The sequence below is a fragment of the Chanodichthys erythropterus genome, chromosome 11 (genome assembly GCF_024489055.1).
Source record: "Chanodichthys erythropterus isolate Z2021 chromosome 11, ASM2448905v1, whole genome shotgun sequence".
Classification (NCBI taxonomy): Eukaryota; Metazoa; Chordata; class Actinopteri; order Cypriniformes; family Xenocyprididae; genus Chanodichthys; species Chanodichthys erythropterus.
Genome location: NC_090231.1, coordinates 50,163,984 through 50,180,890, shown reverse-complemented (window position 1 = coordinate 50,180,890; position 16,907 = coordinate 50,163,984). Strand labels below are relative to the sequence as shown.

General features: G+C 43.4%; 1 protein-coding gene and 1 long non-coding RNA gene across 6 annotated transcripts in view; both read right to left on the bottom strand.

Annotated features, from left to right (window-relative positions):
* Nucleotides 1-2,335, bottom strand: part of sipa1 (signal-induced proliferation-associated 1) — a 64,504-nt gene extending 62,169 nt beyond the window's left edge. For 4 of the 5 annotated variants that reach the window (XR_010896377.1, XR_010896378.1, XM_067399971.1 and 1 more), the window contains exon 1: nt 1,506-1,662. The gene's annotated coding sequence lies outside the window, so the exon portion shown is untranslated. Of the gene's footprint in view, nt 1-1,505; nt 1,663-2,136 lie in introns of those variants that run through there. The other variant, XM_067399969.1, reaches the window with a different exon arrangement.
* An 11,004-nt stretch (nt 2,336-13,339) lies between these two features.
* On the bottom strand, nt 13,340-15,624 carry LOC137030875 (uncharacterized). Its single transcript, XR_010896471.1, has 3 exons — nt 15,387-15,624; nt 14,121-14,358; nt 13,340-13,922 (listed from the first exon to the last, which is right to left on the bottom strand). It is a non-coding gene; the product is annotated as an uncharacterized lncRNA (long non-coding RNA).
* Between the last annotated feature and the right edge of the window lie 1,283 nt (nt 15,625-16,907).

The following is a 16,907-nucleotide window of genomic DNA, read 5'->3' as shown; positions in this document are numbered from 1 at the left end:
GTAACAAAGCCTTTTACTGAAATCATGTGACTTTGGCAGTTTGATACACGCTCCGAACCACTGATTCGAAACAAAAGATTCGTAAAGCTTCAAAGCTTCATGGAGCAGTGTTTTGAAATTGCCCATCACTAGATATTGTTGAATAAAGTTGCTAATTTGTTCTTTTTAACGCACAAAAAGTATTCTCGTCGCTTCATAACATTAAGGTTGAACCACTGTAGTCACATGAACTGTTTTAAATACGTCTTTAGAAGCTTTCTGGGCATTGAAAGTGTTAATTGTCTTGCTGGCGATGCAGGCCTCACTGAGCCATCGGATTTTATGAAAAATATTTTAATTTGTGTTTGGAAGATGGACAAAGGTCTTACGGGAGTAATTAATGACAGAATTTTCATTTTTAGGTGAACTAATCCTTTAAGAGAGTACACTTTCATTAATGTTTCTTAACACACATAAGTACTGCTTTGTATAATAATGTTAAATTAATTTTTACTTTAAAGTACATTTTAAATAATTAGTTTATAATCTTTTGTCATGCTTTAAAGAAGCAGTTATTTTGATGTGTTGACATAGTAAAGCATGTGTAAAAGTACTTGATTATAATTTTTAACTACTGTGTGATATTTGATATTACACTTAATATTTTTTGAATGTTCTAAATTGTAACTTCATCATTTACAAATGTGCAATTACAAACATATTTAAACAAAAGTTACAATCGAAATTATGTTAAAGTATATTCGTTTACCACAAATGTGTGTCAGTATATTCGGCAGTACACTGTACACCATATTTCAAAGTCAATAGAAGTAATTATGAAATTGCATGTACTTATGAAAAAAGTGGGTCAAAATTCAACTAATTTCTAATTTTCATTTAATAATAATAAAATGCAATTCCATAAAAATACATTGGAAGCAGTTTCTACTTCACATACTATAGATAATTTATAAGTAATGATTTCAACCAGAGTCACACCTCCAGGCAAAAAAACAATCAAATGAAGCCAACAAGCACATGTGTTATTGTAGCACCTGATAAGACAGAGGAAGAGAAAGGACTTCTCTTTGCTGGCATCAACACATCACAGCCTAATAAATGTGACAAGGTGCAAGATGCCATTGTGCAATTATCCACATTATACGTCAACTGCACAGGGTCAAGTGGTGCCATGAAAAGCCATGCCGTCGTACCCTTTGTTGTGCATGCTTACATAAGATTTCTGTCCTTCCTATTCTTTTATCGCTCTGTATTCCACTCCCTCCATTCTCATCTATTATCAACGTATCCCTAGAGCCCAGAGAATAACCCTTCCCCCCACCCTACCAAGCAAATGAGAAAGAGATTGATAGAGACACTACAGTGCATCTTGCATTTTTCTTGCCACCTTGAACACCATCCGCAGCAGAGGTTGCGGAAATAACTTCAGCGCAAATCATCTCTGCAAACTTCCCAGTCCTCCTTTTTATGAATCCACACAAATAAAATGTGCAAAAAATCCTTACCTTTTTAGTCTGTTTTTCTCATTCTCTCATATTCTTTATCTCCATAATCTCTTGTCTATCATCTAGTGCACATCCTCGCAAAGATCTGCAGTGGCTCGGTGTCTGTGTCGGAACAGCGGTCTGCGCGTGTGAGCGCGTGTGCATGTATGCGAATGCAAGCCAGCAATGACGTGCAGACGTGTGAAGCTAGCAGAGCACAGTTTCAACCTCAGACATCACTTCCTCTGCCTCACAATGTGTTTCCCTTTACTGTGTTGACACATCCTCTTCTCTGTCTCTCTCTGTATCCTTCACACAAACCACAAATGCAAGCGCAGAACGGGATGTACACTCTTAAATGTAAAGATTCTTTATTGGAATCTGTGGTTCCATTAAGATCCATTCATGGAACCTTGCACAAAAGGTTCTTTATAGTGGAAAAAGATTCTTTAGATTATTACAATGTTCTTCACACTAAGATAAAAAATGGTTCTTTTGGGAACTGTTCACTGAAAGGGTAGGGTTTGATCTTCTATGGCATCGCTGTGAAACCCCCTTTTGGAATGTTTTTTTTGTTGTTGTTGTTTATAAGGGTCTATAGCAAGATGTGCAGTTTTAAATGAACAGTCAAAAAAAAAAAAAAGGTTCTTACCTCCCAGTTTTCATCTCAATTCCACATAAACGTTTCAATTCATGTTAGCATTTTTGTGATCTCTCTCTCCCAGTGAAGGCTGTTTTTCTTTCACCCAAATATGTCAATGCAAGATCCACCCTTGACAGCTTGCCCTGAGAAGCTCACTATGCCCCCATACAGGGGCAGGTTGGATTGCTCTCCGTCTTTTTCTGCCCCTCTCTAGCATGCTGCCTTTAATACCCATTCACATCAAACTAAAGCCGACCCCTTCCTCCGCCCTGCATACGCTATTGCTCTCCACCCCCTCCTGTGTTTTCTCTCCTTCACCCTCTTGCTTGGATCTCTCTTGCCCTCTGGCTCCTCAGCCTCCTCCTCACTGTAGCTACAGTAATCCTTTTTCTAGACTAATGGATGGATGATTAAAGAGACTAGATTAGAATGGAATAGAAATGATTCTTCTCCTCTTGAAGTAAAGGTTCCAAAAGGGTGTTTTTGTAACGATGCAATACAAGAACCATTTTTGAGTTACTCAGAAAAAAAAAAAAAAACTGTTAATAATTCTTAAAAGAACCATTTATTTTTTTTTAGTGTGAAGAATCTGTTTCCACTATAAAGAAGCTTTTTTGCAATGGAAAGGTGGTTGTTAAAGGTTTTCATGTAACCATCAATGTCAATAAAGAACCTATATTTTTAAGAGTGTATGCAATTCTCTTTTTGTACTTGTGTGTGCGCATAACCCTAAAAGCTTCTGACACATGTCAGCACACACATACGCAGTCGCTCTCTTGTGATGTGATATAATGACTGGGAGAGGCTCTCCTCTAGGTTCATTATTACAGCAAGAGGACTCTGCTATGGCTTGGCCATCTGGCAGCAGAATGTGGGGTGACCCTCCCTGATACTAAATGAACACCACGGAAGTAGGGGAGGAGTGATTTGGGGGGTTGGTCGATGTGTCACACACACACACACACAAAGCCTTTTTGTTTGATTCCCAATTGACGATATTACTGTAAAAATGAAAAAAGGAGAGTATGAGATCTTGTTGTTGGTTCAAATAATCTATCAGAAAGGTGTGTTATTTTTATAGATTATGTAAATTAAATTTTTATACATTTTCTTATTGAAACCTTGCAGATGAACAAACCACGATCAGAGCTCTTCTGGAGCTGCGCTGTTATCCTTAAAACAAAAAAAAGCTGAAATAAAATTACATATAAAAAAAAACAACTTTTAGCTGAAGTACTAAAATTACTAAAACTAAAACTGAAATAAAAATAAATTCAAGCTATAAAAAATGGTAACACTTTATTTTACAGTGCCGTAGTTACATGTTACTACATGTTCTTATTATAGTAATAACAGTAAATTATGCATAATTACAAGTAACTAACCCTAAACCAAACCCTAACTGTAACTCTAAAGTAAGTATGTTAATTACTAGTACTTAGTACTTGAGTACTTACAATGTAACTACAGCATTGTAAAATAAAGTGTAACCTAAAAAATTTATAAAAATGACAAAAGCACATAACAAAATTAACTTAATTAAAATGAAAAATGAAAATATAAAAATATAAGCTAATATTAATCAATAGAGTGCTGCAGGGATGACTTATTTTTGTAGGCCAAAAGCCAGAAACAAGTTCACAATTTTGCATTTCCGGTTCCACCCTGAAGTCAGTGTTTTTTTTTTTTGTTTGTTTGTTTTGTTTTTTTTGGTTAAATGCCGAAATAAGGTCTGTGGTTAACGCAAGCTCAAGATATTTCCACATTTTATTTTATGACATAAAATACACCAGTAATAGCATCTTGTGATTATTTTTAAAGCTTTTACTTTTCTTGAAAGAGGCAGTTGCTAACAAGTGGCTAAATGGCACTACCAAATGGTACGGGTTGTCTGGGATGTTAAACGTCATCAGCTGAACAGATAAACTCATCTATTGACTAGTTTGCTTTTACAGCCTTGTTGTGTTAATAACCGTGTTCTTGCAAACTATCAGGGAAAAATGTTTTTAAATAAAGACTGAAAGAGTTTAATGGTGGTTATGGTGAAGTCATGTGATCATGGTGTAGTTTGTTTATAGCCTATATTTAGCTTTTAATTTCTGGCGATTGTCTTTAGGTTAATCTATGCTAATTTGTGAATGGTATAATGATGAACAAAATGTGTAAAAATAATAAACTTTGGTCACAGAGCTTATTTTCTGCAATAATCCAAAAGCCAATGAAAAAAATCCTTTAGGTTTATGTTGAGGGAACCAGGATAATGCTAACTTTCAGATCTACCTACAAAAATACATCAACACAGCAGCACTCTATACTTTAATAGCATATAAATAATATTAAAATAACACTGTTCGGGAGCCTGTCAAGTTGTGATGTTGGGAATTTGAAAGGTTCTTTTGATTTCTTGCAAGGATTCTTTCTTGTCCTGTTTAACTTTTTTGTAGGTGTGGCTTCAGGCCACAGAGATAATAATCAATAAAATAGGGATGTAATATTAAAAAAATATTTAAATAAGGAAGAACAAACTGTATAAAGTGGATATGGTGCACAGCTAAATGTAGAGTCTGGTGTCCTTGGTTCAGTCCTGAGTTTACCCAGACATTTTTAGAGTCATTATATGGTCATCTAGTGGACATTGTTGGTACTGCTACAAAATGCATTATTGCAAGATGCTATTGCCCCTAATAATGCTTTTTAAACTGCAGATTTTGTCCTTTTTTAGTATTTATATAAGAGCAGTTCTTTATTAGCTTTCGTTTTCTTCTGACCTGTGTGTAATTCTGCTTTGTTCTAATTTCTATCAATGTATTAATACATGCTGTAAAAACAAATTCCACTTAGGAGTGACCCTTAGGAGTGAGGTTTGTTATACAAAATGTTACATAAATAAACTATACAATTTATAGCAAAAACAATAGTGTAGGCTTTATTGTCATATCTTATTTTGATGATAGTTATGCTCCCACCATACAGACACAATGTAAAGGTCTTGATAATTAACACTTTATGATCTTTCATATTCATATTTTTGGTTTAGGAAATGAAAATTATCATGTCTTATGTTTCACTGGGGAATAAATATAAGGGGACAAACAGGCCAAATTCCAATAGTAATGAATTACTATGGGAAAGACCTTATTTGGAAGGGACGGGTTGCCATAAAAAAATCTTTTGCTGTTCAGTGTTCATTAAATCTGTGAATAAAGTGCTTATTGTTAATTAAATGTTACTATAACTTTGAATGGGACCAAACTCTTTTATTAGGCAAGACCAAAGTGCTTTTCATAAATAATTACATAAATAAATGCATACATACATAACATACTACAAGAGGAAGATGTAGCCATACAGAAAAGTACCTCATCTTTACTGTTAAGCATGGTGCGTCTTTGATGTTGCAGGGCTGTTTTTCTTCCAAAGGCCCTGGACAAGTTGTTAGGATACAAGAAACAGTTATTAAATCAACACATGACTGCCTTTGCCAGGAAGCTTAAAAAGGGACATGGTTGGATCTGCCAGCAGGACAATGATCCAAAGCACACCTCAAGAAAAAATAAAAAATAAAAAAAAAACTCTGGTTCACTGAGTATAGCCTGAAGGTCTCAACCCCTTGTTTTATGTGTTCATCAACATTTTTACATAATATTGAAGAAGACTCAGCTGTTATCTAAAGAGATGTTGCACAAGTATTGCCAACAATTTTATAATAATTTTTGTTTGTTTGTTTGTTTGTTTGTTTTATGATAATCTTTCAATTATTTTACTTTAAAGGTCAGATATTTTTGTGAATATTTTGAAATAATTTGAAAGAACAAGAGGATAAACACCAAAGGCATTTTTCCATTGCCTGGTTTGCTCATATTTTAGCAGTCAAGTAAATTCAATATATAAGTACTGATGCTCATACTGTAACTATAAATGATTTACACATGATATTTGTAAAAGAAATAAAAAATACCTGCTTACCACTAGGTAAATGAATATATTTCATATATACTGTACACTACAAAAGTTTAGAATAATCTACAGATTTTGCTGCTTCAGAAGTAAATTGGTACTTAAATTAACCAAAATGGCATTCATCTGATCATCTCGGGTTACTTGACTGTAACCCTGTTCCCTTTCAAATGCGGGAACGAGATGCTGCGCTTGATTAGCGCTATGGGAACGTCTATAGAAGTGACCAGCTGTGAATAGGTGTGAAACACGTCAATGAAATTGACCTAGAACTTTTATAGGCTCTGGCAGTGACATCATCAGCATGCGCCCACATCAGAGGCTATAATTAGATGTGCCACCGGTGCATCGTCAGGTTTATTTTGTCTGAAGAGCAGTCTTGGGTCATCCTCAGTGTGGCAATGAAGCACAGCAGCTCGTTTCCGCTTTTGAAAGGGAACAGGGTTACAGTCAAGTAACCCAAGACATTCTCTTTCAAAAGCTACACTTAATGCTGTGCTTGATTAGCGCTATGGGAACAAGTTTACCCACTCTGCAGCACTGGAGATGTCTGGAACCTTACGGTTGTGTAGTGTGTGTTCACAAGAACGCAAAAGGTCTCAGACATGAGCTTGCGATGTTGACTCCAGGACGTGAGAGCCCGGAGTGGCATGAACATCCAAACTGTAAAATCTTATGAATGTGTGCGAGAGGACCAGCCTGCCGCATCACAAACATGCAGCATGGGGGCACCCCCCACCTAGGCTCTAGAAGAGGCGACGCCTAGGTAGAAAGAGCCCTGATGCCTACTGGCGAAGCTTGACCATGCACCTCAGAGAAGAGCGAGCATTTTCAACTTCCATATGAATGAAAAAAGCTCTGTTTCAGTCAAACTGCAACAAAAGTCTTTACCTATTTGCTGCTTCTCTGCTACTTCTATTTGTAAGCTTCTCTGACAATGTACATAACAAGCTGCTTCTTCTTCGGCTTTTGCCTTGATACTCAACATGACCGCGGACACTGCCTACTAGTGGTCTGCATGCACGACGCAGACAACGATGCAGAAGTATAAATGAAAACTGACACATAGCCTACGGCGCCGAGGCTCCGGCGTAGGTCTGACACAGAAGTATAAATCAGCCTTAAGTCCCATGAAGGAATGTTGGTTTTAACAGGAGTCCTCAGTTGTCTGGCTGAGCGAGCGGAGGTTGCTTCCCAAGTGTTCCCCGTAAAACATTCCCCTGAGAGTGGCGGGGCATGTGTCTGCTAATAATTTCTCCTGCAGAAAGTCCAGAACTGAAGCAATCTGGCAGTTGACTGGATCTGCATCATGTGCAGTACACCACCCTTGAAAGACACCCCATTTGTTGGCATAAATTCTTCTAGTGGAAGGAGCCCTAGCTCTGAGAATGGTCTCAATAATTTCAGGTGAAAGCCCAGTGTCCCTCAGTTGGTACCCCTCAGGGGCCAAACATGAAGGTTCAACAGGTCGAGCTGGGAATTAAATAATTTCCCCTGCACTTGAGATAGAAGGTCCCTCCTTTCTGGTATTGCCCAGGGTGAGCCATCGAGGAGAGATATTATCTCCGAGAACCATACTCTGTTCTGCAAGATCCTTGTTGACGTACTCTGGCTAGAACTCCCGGGATCAGAGAAACTGGAGAAAATGCATACAGGTACATTCTGCCAGAGGGGGCTGGGTGACTCAGAAAGATGTAGAGGGGTCATTGTGCTGTCTGTTGGGAAGCAAAGAGGTTTCATAAAACCTTTACCAGATTTGTTTCACTACCTCTGGGTGGAGTTTCTACTCCCCCATCGGTATGTTCTGTCTGGACAGTAGATCTGCTCCCACATTGAGATATCTGGGGATTTAAATCGCCCTGAAGGGACAGGAACTTGTCCTGAGCCCAAAGCAGAAAGCTTTGCACTAGCCTGATGTTGCTTAGGGTGATTAAAATGGTCTCAAAATGAGACAGTTGTGTCCCCAATGTTGACTGAGTCCCATTTAACCCTAGAGCACTTTTCTTAGCATTGCGTCTCAGCCCCAGAGACAAGATGAGCAAGGATCGATCTCAATGTTGAAGCGCAAGTCCTTGAGACTGAGTCAGTGTGGGGTGACCAGGATAGGTTGAATGGAATAACCCAATATTGGTAAGCTTCACCCCCAAAAGCAAACCTCAGGAACTTTCTGCATTGTGGCAATATTTCTATGAAAATATGCGTCTTTAAGATTGATCGTGATGAACCAATCGTGATGCTGAATTTGCAACACAATTGTCCTGATAGTTAACATCTTGAACTTGAGTGTTCTGATGGAACGGTTCAAGCCTCGACGATTTTTTAAATCGGACGCAGTCCCCCATCTTTTTCAAGCAAGGAAGTATCAACTGTAGTAGCCTGACTTTCTGTTTTGTGACAGCAGATGCACCTGCTCCAGTTTCATGGTAGGGACCATGCCGTAAAAACGATCAGGGCAGTGTATTCCTTTTTCTGCTGTCTTTAGGACCCAAGGAGAGATACCCGGCAGTAGCTTTCATGCTGCCAAAGTCTCTTTAAAGGTGTACCAATTTTAACATTTTCTTTTGGGGGGATGTTAAATGTTCTGTGTCCTGGGTGATAATAGGCGGTGACAGAACATCTAACATTTCACTAGAAACCACAGAGTCCCCCCTGAATCCACAGAGGTGGCAGGGATGTTACAGTGCTGATTGATGCCCCGTCCCGCAGGGGCACACCCCCAAAAACCTGGGCAAAAACACCCTCAGGACTTTTGTTTCAGGTCTATTATAAGGCTGCTGCAGCACTCTCAAAGTCCATCTTTAGATGGAAATTTCACTATTTAATTCCTCAGAATTGAATGTAGCCAAAGAACAGCCTGAAATACAGTATATTATTACAAACATTTAACTTCTCAATTAGATCAGTATTATCATTTATTTCCTCAGCATTAAATACAGCCAAATATCAATCAAACAAAAAAACATGGTCTGGATAAAAGGCTGTGCTTAAAGGTCCCGTTCTTCGTGAGCCCATGTTTAAAACGTTAGTTAGTGTGTAATGTTGTTGTTAGAGTATAAATAAAATCTGTAAAATTTTAAAGCTGAAAGTTCAATGCCAAGCGAGATATTTTATTTAACAGAAGTCGCCTACATCGAACGGCCAGTTTGAACTACATCCCTCTACTTCCTTCTTTAATGACGTCACTAAAACAGTTTTTTGACTAACCTCCACCCACAGGAATACACAAAAAAAGGGGGTGTGGTCTTGTTGCGCTCCCACGGAGAAGAGCAAGAGTTGTGTTTGTAGAGTGTGTTTGTCGCCATGTTGTCGAAACGCTGTTATTTTCATCCCGCAGTCCAATCACCTTTGTTTGGCCTTTCGCTGTACTTAGAGATCAATGGTTACAATTTATGTTTAACTCGGTTCCCGAAAATTATAATTGTGGTATCCTTACTGCAATAGTTAATGTTGGACTGCAGTGCACATAATGGCCACAAGAGGGGACTATGTTTATGTATATGGCTGTTTTCCGTATGAGGTACTCTTCTGAGTGAGTGCTAACGTTTTACATTTTCTGTCACTGCTTGTGGAGATTAAAGAGTTCAGTCTCTCTGGAATTATTGTCTTTTGTGTTCATTCGGCACAACACCACAATAATCCACATGTAAAACTATGTGCAGCACACGTTATGGTAAGAGGCGTGACCTTTCCGGGCAAGGAGCGCTCTCTATGGCTCTGGGTGCGCTAAGCTGCTGTCGAATCACAACACAGGAACTGCTGGCACAATCAGAACTCGTTACGTATTTCTGAAGGAGGGACTTCATAGAACAAGGAAGTCATCAGCCCGTTTTTATGACAGTGGAAACAGCGGTATACAGATAAGTAAATTATGTTAAAAATACTGTGTTCCCTTTCGTGGGAACTATCGACGCTACGTCAGTGACGTGATGGGAATCCTCTGCATTTTTGTGTTCGTGAAGCACTATTGTATCCAACCAATGAGAGAACGTGACGTCAGAGGCGGGCGACGTCGCAGACCGGAACCTATAAAGCATGCCCAGAAACAAAGAACGCTAGCTTCTGTTGTCTTCAGTAAGCGCTATTTGTATCTTGTCTGTCTTATTTATTGTTGTCTGTCTACCATCTCGCCAGAAAGTGATCTCTTTGTCTGAGGACAAGAGTTTCCAAACAAGTGAAATAAGCATAGACATATATATATATAAAATGACGGAGAAAGGCCAGCGTTTCACTAAGTGTGCACCTCCTTGTCCGCGATTCATCGTGGAGGGAGATACACACGAGATGTGTGTGAAATGCCTGGGAGTTGAGCACGCACAGGCAGCTCTTGAGGGGGCTGTCTGTGTGCACTGTGAGCGGCTCACTCTCAGGGCGCTGCGCTCACGCCGGGCGCTCTTTGAGGAGGGCGCCGCGGCGAGTGTTCCCCGCGGGTCTGGTCCCGCTGCTGCCGAGGCACAGCGAAGGCTGCACTCGTGGGGTTCACAGATGGATCTAGCAGAGGGGGGAGAGACGGGCTCTGCCTTATCGCTTCCCTTACCTGCTAGATCTAGTGTCTCTCCTTTGGTGGTGGAAGCACGCGCTGCGGTTTCTTCCCCGCAAAGGGAGGCACCGACACTGAATATATCTTCCTCCGAGGAGGTTGATGTTGAAGGTGTCGAGGGTGGTGATGAGGGACCGTCATCCTCATCTCCAGCCCATGAGGAGCTTATGGAGGTAGTGACCCGGGCAGTAGAAAAACTGAAAATAAGCTGGCCCGCGGAGGAGAGCGTTCCTAAAATAAAAAGCAAGTTAGATGAACGCTTCCTCCCAAAAAGGTCACTACCCCAGCGTCGGGGACTGCCGTTCTTTCCCGACCTCCACACCGAGGTGTCGAGGTCGTGGAATAGACCCGTGCAGTACCGTGTCTTCAGCCCACAAACGACAATGTATAGTAATATTACGGGGCTGAAGCAACACGGTTATGGGGCGATGCCTCGGGTTGAGGAGACGCTTGCGAGCTATCTCTCGCCCGAGTCTGCATCGTCCCTGAAATCCCCGACGTTGCCCACCAAACCACTAAAACAAACATCGAGTTTGGTGGGCAAGGCTTATTCGGCAGCGGGTCAGGCTGCGGCATGTCTGCACACAATGTCTATACTGCAGGCATACCAAGCTGATCTGCTGGGGGAGATTGAGGAGTCTGGGGAAGCGACTTTTGATACAATTCAGGAGTTGAGAAAAGCCGCAGATTTAGCTCTCCATGCCACCAAGGAGACGGCCAAGTCAGTAGGCCGTTCTATGGCAGCCATGGTGGCCACGGAGAGACATCTGTGGCTCAATCTCGCAGATATTAAGGATAAAGACAAACATATCCTTATGGATGCGCCGCTTTCCTCCGAGGGCCTGTTCGGTGACGCAGTTGCTACTGTCGTCGACAGGTTCGAGGAGGCGAAAAAAACAGAAAGCGGCGTTCCAAAGATTCCTTCCCCGGAAATCTCATCCCCCTGAGGCTGCTGGGCGGGAGCAGCCTCAGCCGATAGCCGGCTCCTCGGGATACAGGTCCCAGCAGAAAGCTAGTGTGGCCGCCCGTGCTCCCCCGCGGAAAGCTTGGGGACCGGTGCGCGCTGTACAGCAGAAGCCTTCTGGGGGTAGGGCGGATCTGAGGACCGTCATTATTTCCCGGAAGGCTTCCCAAAAGAAATCCTGACGGTCATGGGTCAGGGTTTCTGAGGGCAGTCCCCTCCGAAGGGGTTCGACGATTAACATCTATCGTTCCCCATCGGTGCCCTCAGGGGGCTGTTCTGCCAACCCTGCCACCCAGTGTGCGACAGGGCGCAGCAGTCCCCGTCGATCCTTCGAGGAGGGTCGGCCAGCACATGATTCGCTTATCTGCCGGTGCGCCGCGCCAGATAAACGAGCCAAGTGCTCAAAAAACACCAGAGACCAGTCTCGAGAGGCTGGTTCCCTTAGTAGAATTTTTGGGGGAATGGAAACTTCTTCCGAATATTTCGAAATGGGTGCTGCTCATGGTAGAACAGGGTTACAGAATTCAGTTCGGTTCTCTTCCGCCCAGGTTCAGTGGAGTGATTCACACAGTGGTAGCTCCAGAGCAGTCTCTGGTAATGGAACAGGAGGTTACGACGCTTTTGCAAAAAGGGGCTATAGAATGGGTTCCCTCTCCCAGCAAAATGTCGGGCTTTTACAGCCGCTACTTCATTGTTCCAAAGAAGGATGGGGGGTTGCGTCCGATCATAGATCTTCGTATACTAAATCGATCTGTAAAGAAGTTGAAGTTCAAGATGCTTACACTCAAACAGATTATTCCACAGATCAGATCCGAGGACTGGTTTGTGGCGATAGATCTAAAGGACGCATATTTTCACATTTCCATCCATCCTTCTCACAGGAAGTTCCTCAGGTTTGCTTTCGGGGGCGAAGCATACCAATACAAGGTTCTTCCCTTCGGCCTATCACTATCACCCCGCACGTTCACGAAGTGCGTGGATGCAGCCTTGGCTCCGCTGAGACTCCAAGGCATCCGCGTGCTGAACTATATCGACGATTGGTTGATTTTAGCTCAAACAGAACGCCTGGCAGCTCAACATCGAGATGTTGTGTTGTCGCACATGAAGAAGCTTGGGCTGAGGCTCAACGCCAAGAAAAGTGTGCTGGTTCCGAGTCAGGTTGCCAACTATCTTGGGGTAATCTGGGATTCCATCACGATGCGGGCGCAATTGACTCCCGCTCGTGTGACTTCCATTCTCGGGGCCGTGAATGGGGTGAAGTTAGGCCGGTCACTCAATGTAAAACAGTTTCAGAGACTGTTGGGTCTGATTACATTTACATTTACATTTAGTCATTTAGCAGACGCTTTTATCCAAAGCGACTTACAAATGAGAGTAGTAGAATCAATTAAATCAACATGAGAACAACAGTATGTAAGTGCTGAGTGAAGTCACAGTCATGTCAGTAAAGTGCTCATAGCGAAATTTTTTTTTTTTTTTTTTTATATAAATAAATACACAGATAGGAGAAGAATATTAGTCAAGGTAAGTGCTACTACTACTGGGTCAAGTGCTGACGAAAAAGATACGTCTTTAGCATTTTTTTGAAAATGGCTAGAGACTCGGCTGCTCGGATAGAGCATGGTAGGTCATTCCACCAGCCAGGAACAGTCCCGGAGAAGGTCCGTGAGAGTGATTTTGTGCCCCTATGTGATGGCACCACAAGGCGCCGTTCACTTGCAGAACGCAGGTTTCTGGAGGGCGCGTAAGTCTGAAGTAGTGAGTTAAGGTATAGCGGTGCAGAGCCAGCTTTCGTTCTGTAAGCAAACATCAGAGCCTTGAATTGGATGCGAGCAGCTACTGGCAGCCAGTGCAGACTGATGAAGAGAGGAGTGACGTGCGCTCTTTTCGGTTCGTTGAAGACCAGTCTTGCTGCAGCATTTTGGATCAGTTGTAGAGGCTTGATAGTGCATGCTGGAAGGCCAGCCAAGAGAGCATTACAGTAGTCCAGTCTGGATAGAACAAGAGCTTGGACAAGAATTTGTGTGGAATGTTCAGATAGGAAGGGTCTAATCTTCCTGATGTTGTACAAGGCAAATCTGCAGGACCGGGTCGTTGCTGCAACATGATCTGTGAAGGTTAGACCATCATCCATCACCACTCCAAGGTTTCTGGCTGTCCTGGAAGGAGTGATGGTTGAAGACCCAAGTTGAACTGAAAGGTTGTGATGAAGTGTTGGGTTTGCACCGATCACAAGCAGTTCCGTTTTTGCAAGGTTGAGTTGGAGGTGGTGGTCCTTCATCCAGGCAGAAATGGCTGTCAGGCAGGCTGTGATGCGACCAGCAACCGTCGGATCATCTGGTTGGAATGAGAGGTAGAGTTGTGTGTCATCAGCATAACAGTGATGGGAGAAACCATGATCCTGAATGACCGATCCTAGTGATGACGTGTAGATGGAGAAGAGAAGTGGACCAAGCACAGAGCCCTGAGGTACCCCAGTAGCAAGATGATGTGACTTGGACACCTCACCTCTCCAAGATACCCTGAAGGACCTACCTGAGAGGTAAGACTCGAACCACTGGAGCGCGGTTCCCGTGATGCCCTTCGACATGAGTGTAGACAGGAGGATCTGGTGGTTCACTGTGTCAAAGGCAGCAGACAGGTCCAGCAAGATGAGTACTGATGATTTTGAAGATGCTCGTGCCAGTCTCAGGGCTTCAGTGACTGAGAGCAGGGCAGTCTCAGTAGAGTGGCCACTCTTGAAACCAGACTGGTGGTTGTCAAGGAGGTTGTTCTGTGAGAGATAAGTAGACAGTTGGTTGAATACAACTCTCTCAAGTGTCTTAGCAATGAAAGGAAGAAGGGATACTGGTCTGTAGTTTTCTAAAAGAGCTGGATTCAGAGTGGGTTTCTTAAGCAGTGGGGTAATCCTAGCCTGCTTAAAAGCTGTGGGAAATGTTCCAGTGTGAAGGGAGGAATTGATAATGTGAGTGAGTGCAGGTAGAATTGAGGAGGAGATGGCCTGAAGAAGAGGAGTGGGGATAGGGTCTAGCGGACAGGTAGTAGGGTGATTGGAAAGAATGAGTTTGGAAACATCTGCCTCAGAAAGCATGGAGAAGGAGGGGAGAATTTGTGTGTTTTCAATTAAGATGTTCTTGTCAGTGTGTGGTGTGGAGAATTGGCCGCTGATGGTTGTTATTTTATGTGTGAAGAAAGTGGCAAAGTCATCAGCTGTAAGAACTGATGTGGGAGGGAGGGGAGGAGGGCAAAGAAGAGAAGAGAAGGTTTTGAAAAGTGTTCGGGAGTCAGTTGAGTTGTTAATTTTAGTGTGATAGTAGGAGGTTTTAGCATTGGTGACATTAGTAGAGAAAGAAGAAAGGAGTGACTGATATAAGCTAAGGTCAGTAGGATTTTTAGATTTGCGCCACTTCCTCTCTGCAGCCCTGAGTCTAGACCGATGCTCACGGAGAACATCAGAGAGCCAGGGGGCAGAGGGGGTGGCACGGGCTGGTCTGGTTAAGAGGGGGCAGAAATCATCTAAGCAGGATGATAGAGTGGTGCTGAGAGTGTCAGTAGCAGTGTTAGTGTCCATTGATGAGAATTGGTTAGCGGGAGGAAGTGTGGATGAGACCGAAGAGGATAGATGAGATGGTGAGAGGGAGCGTAGGTTTCGCCGAAAAGTGACGTGTGGTGGGGTGTGTGATGAGTTGGGGGTCAGGTTGAGTGTGAAAGTAATGAGAAAGTGGTCTGAGGTGTGTAGTGGAGTAACCAGTGTATTGTCGGTGGAGCCACAGCGTGTGTAGATGAGGTCCAATTGGTTACCTGATTTGTGGGTAGCTGAGGTAGCCACTCGCTTGAGATCAAATGAGGCAAGCAGCGTGTGGAAGTCAGCAGCCTGAGGTTTGTCTAGATGGATGTTGAAGTCACCAAGTACTAGCAGAGGAGTGCCATCCTCAGGGAAGGATGAGAGTAACACATCCAACTCCTCCAAGAAGTTACCTAGCTGACCTGGGGGACGATAAACAACTACAACATGAATTTTGGTAGGGTAGGTGATGGTAATTGCATGTGATTCAAATGAGCCATTTTCAGAGAGAGATGGTAAAGGATTGATGGCAGCTACGTCCAACGTTGTTACTTTTGGCCTTCTGCACATGAGACCCTTACAGTGGTGGCTCAGGACCAAGGGGTTTTCTCCGAGGGGAAATCCTTTTCGCATGATCAAAGTCACGCGGCGGTGCCTTCGTGCTCTGGTAGTGTGGAAAAAGCCTTGGTTCCTGTCCCAGGGACCCGTGTTGGGAACTTCATGTCGTCGCGTAATGCTTACGACAGATGCGTCCCTCACGGGCTGGGGAGCGATCATGAGTGGTCGCTCAGCTCAAGGTCACTGGGAGGTACACCAGCTCTCCTGGCACATAAATCGGCTGGAGATGCTGGCAGTGTTTCAGGCTCTGAAGCACTTCCTCCCCGACCTGAGGGGCCACCATGTGTTGGTTCAGACAGACAACACTACGGTGGTCTCCTACATAAATCACCAAGGGGGACTGCGGTCTCGGCCACTATGCAAACTGGTCAGTCACATCCTCCTGTGGACCCAGGGGAAATTACTCTCGCTAAAGGCGTCGTATATTCCGGGGTATTTGAATATGGGGCGGACGCTCTGTCGAGGCAGAGCGCGAGTCCGGGGGAATGGAAGCTTCACTCAGAGGTAGTGGAGCTCATATGGAAAACATTCGGTCGAGCGGAAGTCGATCTCTTTGCCACAGAGGAGTCAACTCAATGCCCTCTGTGGTACTCTCTGAGGCACCCAGCTCCTCTGGGGTTGGATGCCATGATACAGACGTGGCCGAGGCGACGTCTGTATGCTTTTCCCCCAGTCTCTCTGCTCCCGGGAGTTCTGGACAAAGTCCGTCAGGAAGGGGTAGACCTGGTATTGGTGGCTCCTTTCTGGCCAACAAGAATATGGTTTGCGGACCTAGTTTCGCTTCTTCACGGCTCTCCTCTGGAGCTTCCAGTCAGACAGGATCTCCTGTCCCAAGCGGGCGGCATGGTTTTACATCCCCGTCCAGAAATGTGGAAACTGTGGGCCTGGCCCCCATCCTTCAGTCCAGAGCTCCATCTACAAGGAAGCTTTATATGTATAAGTGGAAGGTTTTCGCTACATGGTGTAGCCATCATAGGGTGGACCCGGTCCACTCATCTGTCAGCTATGTGCTTCAATTCCTCCAAGAAAAGCTTTCAGAAGGCTTAACTCACTCCACATTAAAAGTGTATGTGGCTGCGATTTCAGCCTATCATGTTCCTATGGGTGGTGTCTCGGTAGGTCGAGACCCCTTAGTTGTT